Source organism: Mesocricetus auratus, unplaced genomic scaffold (genome assembly GCF_017639785.1).
Source record: "Mesocricetus auratus isolate SY011 unplaced genomic scaffold, BCM_Maur_2.0 Super-Scaffold_100694, whole genome shotgun sequence".
NCBI classification, from domain to species: Eukaryota; Metazoa; Chordata; class Mammalia; order Rodentia; family Cricetidae; genus Mesocricetus; species Mesocricetus auratus.
In genome coordinates, this window is record NW_024429268.1 from 4442448 (window position 1) to 4452447 (window position 10000).

Here is a 10000-nt window from a genome sequence, read left to right on the forward strand (position 1 = left end):
CTCTGTTTAATGGAGAGTAAAAGAATCCTAAAATGGCAGAACTGCAGATGTCTGTAGCCATTCTCTCATGAGGGAAAGATAGCATAAAGGGAAATCTCATTCCCCCACTAAAGAAATCCACTTCAAAACTTTAGATGTAAACAAATGGCCCTAGAAAGGTTAGATGTAATTAATTTGGGGGAAAGTTCTCCTGATCATCAAGTAGACCTAAAAGCAGGCCTCGACACACATGTTCTGAAACTCTTAGAGAATTGAGCCATTTGTAAGGAACAAGGCAGGCTAGAAGGATGGATGAGTTTTGCATCAAGCTGCATTTTGTAGTTTGGTATCTTCAGCAGCTGATGAATCTCTCAAAAGTATTAGAGTGGCAAGAACAGATTTAGGTCATCATGAGAAAACATTGTAAGCATTAGTAGCCTTTATTTTTAGGAGGGTTTCCAAGACTAAGAACATCTCTAACTAGTACAACAGTTTTAGAGTAAATCACCTTTGATCTTGTGTTAAAATGTGTTGGATTTTTTTTTATTTAAGTTTAAATGTAAAGAGAAGATGTAACAGAAGTTTATAAGGAAGGAGTGGCCCATTGATGTTTTAATAATACTGAGTATTAATTAATCTTAGGAATCCTAGCCACCTATAAATCATGTGATATCTAATGAGCATTCTGAAAGTTCATATGCTGAAAGTAGTTGTCATTACCATGACAACCCTCTGTAGTCACATTGTGACTGGTAGAAGCCATTAGGATATCCACCCTAGTCTACTGTTACAGGACTCCCTTCAAGGTCATGGGACATTCTTGGTGAATGGATAACTTTCTCCCTTTTGTAAAAACATGAAGGAAATTTCATTGTGGAATTAAAAGTTGGTAGCAGTGTCAGGTAATGCTTCCTTATTGTTTTGACTGGCATTTTACTAATAATCATGATGCTGATTTTCCCATTCCTGTTGGCCATTTGCCTGTGTCCTGAGAAAAGTACATTGGGTTCTCAGTAATCATTTGATGATAAGCTCCGGTTGCTTTGTGTTTCCTTTGCTTTTGAGTAGCAGAAGTTCCCCAAGGACACTCTGCACACTAACTCCTCACCTGGAAGAATTTGTAGGTGGTCTTGCCCATTCTTTTCTGCAGGCTGATTTTGCATTTTTCTTGTTTTCTCTTTTCATCTACAGAAACTGAACAAGCTGCTAAAAATAAACCATCTAAAAAGTGACACTGTTGCATTTTTGTTGTTTGTATTTCTTACTGTCTTTTTAGGTAGGATCTCAGTCTTTTTAGGTAGGATCTCACATTATAACCCAGGATGCCTGGAACTCATCAAACAACATAGACTGGCACGTAACTCATGACAATCCTTCTGCCGCAGTCCCCAAAGTGCTGAAATTACAAGCAGGAGCCACCACAGCTGGTAAGCAATATCACTATTACATATACTCTGTGGTTAGAGCTGTGTCTTCTACGCTTCTCTCTTTGCTGGTAAGAACGGATCCCCTGTCCAGTGGAAATTAATGGTGTCATCACTGGGAAAAGACTATTACTCAGTTAGGGTCATCTATTGGGGTCTTCGGTGTGGATGGCCTTAGAATTCAGAAGCTTTGGTCAGCAACACGGTTGGAAAAATACCCTCCGAGTCCTGAAATTCATGGGCCAGGAATCTGCCAACCAGACATGGATCAGTGAGTTTATCCTGTTGGGGTTTTCCAATGATTGGGGCACTCAGGTCTTCCTCTTTGCCCTGATCCTTGCCATGTACTTGGTAACCGTTGCAGGGAATTCCCTGATTCTTCTCCTCATCAGGCTGGACAGCAGGCTTCACACCCCCATGTACTTCTTCCTCAGTGTTCTGTCCCTAGTGGACCTTTGCTATGGGAGTAGTATTGCCCCGCAGATGCTGGCCCACTTGGTTTCAGCCCGGAAGCTCATGCCTTTTCCCAGCTGTGTGCTCCAGCTCTGCGTCTCCTTGGCACTGGGTGGCTCTGAGTTCTTCCTTCTGGGAGCCATGTCCTGTTATCGCTACGTGGCAGTACGCCACCCACTGCACTACACCGTTATCATGGATGGAGGACTGTGCCGGGGGCTGGCTGCCAGTTGCTTGGTGACTGGTTTCTTGAATTCACTGATGGAGACGGTGATCACCTTCCGTCTTCCTCTGTGCCACGACGTCATTAATCACTTCGCCTGTGAGACCCTCGCAGTTCTCCGGCTGGCCTGTGTAGACATTTCTTTCAACAAGGTCATGGTGGCCGTCTCAGGGTTCCTGGTGATCATGCTTCCCTATGGCCTGGTTCTATTCTCTTACGCTAGTATAGTCATCGCCATTCTGCACATTCACTCTCCCCGGGACGTCGCAAAGCCTTTGGGACGTGTGCTTCTCACCTCACTGTGGTTTGCATGTGCTTTGGGGCCACAATCTTCACCTACCTAGGGCCACGCTCTGCCTCTTCTGAGGACAAGGAGAAGGTGGTTGCTCTGTTCTATGCTGTGGTGGCACCCATGTTGAACCCCGTGATCTACAGCTTGAGGAATAAAGAGGTCATGGCTGCTCTTAGGAAACTTGCCGAGAAATTAAGGTGAGAGAAGGAAGATCTTTAGATGTTTGGACCATCTATGGTCAGAACCAAACCAGTGATCAGAGAAATGTTGGTAGAGTTCCTACCCTTCATTGAGGAAAAATTGATAACTGTATTCATATCATCATGGTCAAAGACGTTTCTACGCATGTCTAATGAACTTCATCACAGAGAAACACTGAATATCTGCCCGTCAATAACCTATGACATACCCCTGAGATCCTGTTCTCTCTGCCTTACAATGACTTGGAGACTCCATCTTCAATGACAATGGATTTTGTCATTCTAACAGTGACAAGGGAATGAGCCTCAGCTTCTCCAAACACAGTGGGTGGCAAATCCTTGTTCTGCCTTTCATTAGCTGTGCTCTCTGGTAAGTTACTGAACTATTTTATGCCAGGAATACTCTGTTTGGCTAAATGCTGAAATATACTTAGTTTCCAGGGTGGCTGCAAACACTGGGGCAATTTATGTTAAATGCCCTCCCACCGGCAATTACAGGAAAAGTTCACTGTTCTCCCTCCTTTAAGTGACCCAAACCAAACTGACAGCTAATTCAAAGACATACACACTAACACAGAACGAATCACTCTGTTTCGCCTTTGAAGTTATGGATGCAAGCAGTTGGATTTGTTTTTTGAATTCTAGACCCAGCTCTGATAATTCTTGCCAAAGAAGAACTATTTATATCAGTTATAAATTTTGTGAATCTATGACTTTTCTGTTTTCATAACTTCAGTTCTTGTGAGAATGAAGTGGGCTCCCTAGAGTTTTTAATTAGGATTCTATCTCAGGTAGCCTAAGAAAATTTCTGAGAGAAGCACATTATATCAAAGAATTTATGCTGACTTAATGTTCTATAAGATTTATATCTGAGCGGACTGGAGACATGGCTCAGAAGGTCTCTTGCAGAGGTCTGGAGTTCAATTCTCAGCACCCAAGAAGCCTTCCAACTTCCTGTGACTCCAGTTCTAAGGCATCCAACAGCCCATTCTGGGCTCATATGTACAACTCCTCTGCCACATACACATACACATAAACAAAGATAAAAATAAAATCTTCTAACAAATTGATGTGTATGTATGTCTGTGTGTTTATATACATATGGGTCCTTAAGTGTGTTCAGGTTAAGGAGTATGGATAAGGGCCATGAAAGAAATTATGAAATTTTGTAACATTAACTTATTTATAATGTAACCTTGAGTGATTTGAAAGTTGTAGAAATATATAGAAAGGTACATTTTACTTTTGCGTCAATTTAGGGAAGTCACTTGGAGTTCACGCTGAGCTGACTGATAGAACCAGGGCTTCTTTTAATTCCACTTCAAACTTCCTCCTTTATTCTTAAATATTCTCTACTCAATATTTTACCTTGTTTTAGTATAATTGATATGTTCATATTGTATATGCACATTTTAAATTTATATCTACATTAATTCCTACATAAAATTGTAGATATTTTGGGGTTATTATCTATTCCTTTTCTTATTCTAACATTCTCTCTCTCTCTCTCTTGTGTGTGTGTGTGTGTGTGTGTGTGTCTGTGTGTGTCTGTGTGTGTCTGTGTGCTCGAGGGGCAAGTTTCAGGAAATTTTTTTCTTCCACAATGTGGGTTCTAGGGATTGAGCTCAGGTCATCAGACTTGACAACACTGGCCCTTGTCCATTGAGCTATTTTGCAAGTCCTATATATGCTCCCCAATGGAAAAAAGTACCTTATTACTGTTTTGGAAGATGAAGGCTATGGTCTTGCAATGGAAAGGGTTTCATCTTATAAACATAGAGTATATACAAAAATGCTGTGTGTAATGTTGAGCTGATAAACACTACTGTCTAAAATATAAGAACTCTGGCATTTTGTCACTACTCAAAGGCTTTTAATGTAATACTTTTATAATATAAAAGCATTGAAAGTTTAAGGATCTAGGTAAGATTACTTTCTACTCTCTCAGTGTTTCTCAGAGCAGGCTGATGACTCAGCACATGTAGGAGCTTGTCACCAAGCCTTATGACACTGATTGTCAGAGCCTCATGGTAGAAGGAGAAAGCACACTCCATCAATTACCCCTCCATGAATACCCATAGTAGCACAGGCACTCACACACATGTGCACATATATATGTACACACATGCTAAATGCATATTTAAACAGTTTTTCATATTGTAGTCAGTGAGGTTTTGTTTTAAAAGAAGACAAATTTGGGGGGAAAGAAGTGGAGATCGATGTGGGAGGAGTCAGGGTAGTTAAAATAATCAAACTGCAGATTATGTGAGCATGAAGAATTCTATTAATTACCATTCTGGGCTTTTGTGACTTTCTCAATTACATAAAAACACATAGACTACAGTCTCTGTTTTCTAGATCTGTCAATTTATTATTTTATTGCTAACAGGAAGATGGAAGCTTCATGCACAATAACTATCACTTTGTATTCAAGAGGATTGTTTCAAGCACTGCTCTGTTTGTTGATATATATATTATTTTTAAATTTAAATATAAATTAGAAACAAGTTTGTTTCACATGTCATTTCAGGTCCCTCTCTGTTTCCCGTTTCCCTCCCCTCCTCCCGTGCCCTTCCCAAAACCCCCCCAAAATCCACTCATTTCCCCAGGGAGGGTGAGGCCCTCCATGGGGTTGTCCACAGTCTGTCATTTCATCCAGGCAGGGCCTGGACCCTCACCCATGTGTTCAGGGTAAGAGTGCATTTCTCATTTTTGGATGGCAGTCCAAAGTCCATTTGTATACAAGGGATAAATACTGATCTACTACTCAAGGCTCCTCACTGACACCCACATTCAGGGGGTCTTGATCAGTCCCATGCTGGATTCCCAGGCATCAGTCTGGGATTCAAGAGCTAACTCTTGTCAGGTCAGCTGTTTCTGGGGGTTAAACCAGCCTAGTCTTAATCCCTTTGGTCATCCTGCCTCCCTCTCTGTTGCTGGCTTTCTTGAGTTCAGCTCAATGGGAGTCTGCCTCTTCTTCCATTACCCACTGAATGAAGGTTCTGTTTCCCAGACTCTTTGGCCATGGGATTGTAGGCTGGCACTCCCCAGATCCATGTCTAAAATCCATATATGAGAGAGTACATGCCATGTTTCTCTTTTTGTAACTGGGTAACCTGGCTCAGGATGGTTTCTTCTAGTGCCATCCATTTGCCTGCAAATTTCAGGATCCCATTGTTTTTTTCTGCTGAATAGTACTCCATTGTGTAAATGTAGCACATTTTCTCTATCCACTCTTCAGTTGAGGGGCATCTAAGTTGCTTCCAAGTTCTGGCTATTACAAATAATGCTGCTATGAACATAGTGGAACAGACATCCTTGTTGTATGAATGGGCATCTTTTGGGTATATGCCTAAGAGTGGAGTTCCTGGGTCTTGTGGTAGGTTTATTCCCATTTTTCTGAGGAATCTCCGTACTGATTTCCAAAGTGGCTGTACAAGTTGACACTCCCACCAGCAGTGGAGGAGTGTTCCCTTTCACCACATCCTCTCCAGCATAAATTGTCCTTGGTGTTTTTGACTTAGCCATTCTGACAGGAGTGAGATGGTATCTCAGAGTTGTTTTGATTTGCATTTCCGGGAGGGCTAAGGATGTTGAACACTTTCTCATGTGCCTTCAGCCATTTTAGACTCCTCTATTGAAAATTCTCTATTTAGTTCTACAGCCCACTTTTTAATTGGATCCTTTGGTGTTTTGGAGACTTACTTCTTGAGTTCTTTGTAAGTTTTGGAAATCAGCCCTCTGTCAGATGTGGGGTTAGTGAATATTTTTCCCCATTCTGTGGGCTGCCTTTTTGTCTTGCTGACTGTGTCCTTTGCCTTACAGAAGTTTCTCAGTTTCAGGAGGTCCCATTTATTAATTGTTGATCTCATTGTCGGTGCTACTGGTGTTGTGTTCAGGAAGCTCTCTCCTGTACCAATTCATTCAAGGATACCACCCACTTTCTCTTCTAAGAGGTTCAGTGTAGTTAGGTTTATGTTGTGGTCTTTGATCCATTGGGACTTCAGTTATGTACATGGCAATAGACCGATCAGTCGGCATTCTTCTACATGCCAACATCCAGTTATGCCAGCACCATTTGTTGAAGATGCTTTCTTTTTTCCATTGGATATTTCTAGCTTTTTGTCAAAGATGAGATGTTTATACATGTGTGGGATAATATCAGGGTTTTCAATTCGATTCCATTGGTCTACCTGTCTATTTTTGTGCCAATATCAAGCTGTTTTCAGGACTATAGCTCTATAATAGAGCTTGAAGTCAGGGATGGTGATGCCTCCAGAGGTTGCCTTGTTGAACAGGGTTGTTTTGGCTACACTGGGTCTTTTGTTTTTCCAAACAAAACTGATTATTTTTCTTTGAAGGTCTATGAAGAATTGTGCTGGGATTTTAATGGGGATCGCATTGAATCTGTAGATTGCTTTTGGCAGGATTGCCATTTTTACTGCATTGATCCTACCTATCCAAGAGCATGTGAGATCTTTCCATTTTCTGAGGGCTTCTTTAATTCCTTTCTTTAAAGACTCAAAGTTCTTGCCATACAGGTCTTTCACTTGTTTGGTTAGTGTTATCCCAAGGTATTTTATGTTGTTTATGGCAATTGTAAAGGGTGATGTTTCTCTGTTTTCTTTTTCAGCCATTTTGTCATCTGTATATAATAGGACTACTGATTTTCTTGAGTTGATCTTGTAGCCTGCCACTTTGCTGAAGGTGTTAATCAGCTCTAAGAGTTCCCTGGTAGAGTTCTTTGGGTCACTTACATAAACTATCATATCATCTGCAAATAGTGAATGTCTGACCTCTTCCTTCCCAATTTGTATTGATTTAATCTTAGCAAGTAATAGCTATCCAGGAAGTCGTCCATTTCCTTTAAATTTCAAATTTTGTAGAATATGGGTTTTCAAAGTATGACCTGATGAGTCTCTGAATTTCCTCAGAGTCTGTTGTTATGTCCCCATTTTCATTTCTGATTTTCTTAATTTGCATGTTCACGCTCTACTGTTTGGTAAGTTTGGACAAAGGTTTGTCTATGTTGTTGATTTTCTCAAAGAACCAACTCTTCGTTGCATTGATTCTTTGTATTGTTTTCCTAGTTTCTACTTTATTGTTTTCAGCCCTCAATTTGATTATTTCCTGGTGTCTACTCCTCCTGGGGGAGTTTGCTTCTTTGTGTTCTAGAGCTTTCATCTGTGCTGTTAATTCTCTAGTATAACTATTCTCCAGTTTCTTCATGTGGGCCTTAGTGCTATGAACTTCACACATAGCACTGCTTTCAAAGTGTCCCATAGTTTTGGGTATGTTGTGTCTTCATTCTCATTGAATTCTAGGAAGTCTTTAATTTCTTTTTTTATTTCTTCTTTGACCCAGACATGGTGCAGTTGTGCATTATTCAGTTTGCATGAGTTTGCAGGGTTTCTGCAATTTGTGTTGTTGTTGAATTCTAATTTTAATGCATGGTGGTCTGATATTATGCATGGAGTTATTCCAATTTTTTTGATGCTGCTGAGGTTTGATATGTTGGCAAGTATGTGGTCGATTTTTGAGAAGGTTCCATGTGGAGATGAGAAGAAGGTATATTCTTTTTTTATGTGGATGAAATGCTCTATAGATGTCTGTTAATCACAGTTGGGTCATTACTTCTAATAGACCGTTTGCTTCTTTGTTGAGTTTCTGTCTGGTATTCCTGTCTAGTGGTGAGAGTGGGGTGTTGAAATCTCCCACTATAAGTGTGTGGGCTTTATATGTGATTTAAGTTTTAGTAATGTTTCTTTTTTATTGAGCAACATTTTATTTATTTATTTTTTATTTTAATTTTAAATAGCTTGTTTTACATGTCAATCCCAGCTCCCTCTCCCTCCCCTCTTCCCGCACCCCCATCCCCCCCCATCCTCCCACCTTATTTCCACTTCCTTCTGCATAGGGGATATCTAGAGTCTGTCATTTCACTCAGGGTAGGGTCCAGGCACTTCCCTAAGAGTCCAGGTAGAAAGAGCAACCCTCTTTGTGTTATGGACACACGATGTTTGTTAGTATTCGAGGGATAAACACTGCTCCACTGCTCAGGACCCCATAGGTAGCCCAGGCCTCCTCATTGACTCTCACATTCAGGGCGTCTAGATCGGTCCCATGCTGGCCTCCCAGCTGTCATTCTGGGGTCTAAGAGCTCTCCCCTGTTCAGATCAGCTGTCTCTGCTGGTTTTGCCAGCCCATTCTTTGCCAATTTTCTCATTGCTCCTCTCTCTGTCGCTGGGTTCCTTGTGTTCTGTTCAGTATTTAACTGTGGGTGTTTGCCTCTGCTTCCATCAATCACTGGATGAAGGCTCCAGGATGGTTATAGACATCAAGTCCACTATCAGGAATGGTCATTCGAGGTGGTCTCTTTTATAAACTTGGATGTCTTTGTATTGGGGGCATAGATGTTCAGGATAGACACTTCATCTTGGTGGATTTTCCTGTGATGAGTATGTAATGACCTCCTTCATCTCTTTTGATTTATTTTAAAGCCTAATTGTTAGGTGTTAGGATTGCTACCCCTGCTTGTTTCTTGGGTCCATTTGATTGGAAAATCTTTTCCCAAGCTTTAACTCTCAGGTAATATCTGTCTTTGAGGGTGAGGTGTGTTTCTTGTATGCAGCAGAAGGATGGGTTCTGTCTTTGAATCCGTTCTGTTAGCCTGTGTCTTTTTATGGGTGAGTAAAAGCCATTAATGTTAACGAATATTAATGACCATTGATTGCTCATTCTTCTTTGATTTGTAATGGTTGTTGGTGGTGGAATTATGTGTGGAATTCCCCCCTTTGTTCTTTTGGCTGTTGGTAAAGTGGGATTATCTAATGCCTATGTTTTTCTGGTTGTAGTTAACTTCCTTGGGTTGTAGTTTTTCTTCCAGAACTTTCTGTAGGGCTTGGTTACTGGATACATATTGCTTGAATCTAGTTTTGTCATGGAATATCTTGTTTTCTGCATGTATAGTGATTGAGATCTTTGTCGGGTATACTAGTCTGGGCTGGCATCCATGGTCTCTTAATGTTGGTGTAGAATATCTATCCAGGACCTTCTGGCTTTCAGAGTTTCCATGGAGAAGTCAGGTGTAATTCTGATAGGTTTGCCTTTATATGTTACTTGGTCTTTTTCTTTAGCTGCTCTTAGTATTCTTTCTTTATTCTGTATATTTGGGGTTTTGATTATTCTGTGGCAATGGGACTTTTTTGTGATCCATTCTATTTCTTGTTCTGTAAGTTTCTTGTACTTCCTTGTAATGTCTTTCTTTAGGTTGGGAAAGTTTTCTTATATGATTTTGTTGAATATGGTTTCTGCCCCTTTGAGGTGGTTTTCTTCACCTTCTACTATACCTATTATTCTTAGGTTTGGTCTTTTCATGGTGTCCCATATTTCCTGGATGTTTCCTGTTAAGGATTTGTTGGACTTAAGA

The 10000-nt window shown here is 40.7% G+C and overlaps 1 pseudogene; it reads left to right on the forward strand.

The window, feature by feature from the left end:
• Positions 1-1640: 1640 nt before the first annotated feature.
• Positions 1641-2572, forward strand: LOC121137743 (annotated as a pseudogene).
• The last annotated feature ends 7428 nt before the right edge of the window (positions 2573-10000 follow it).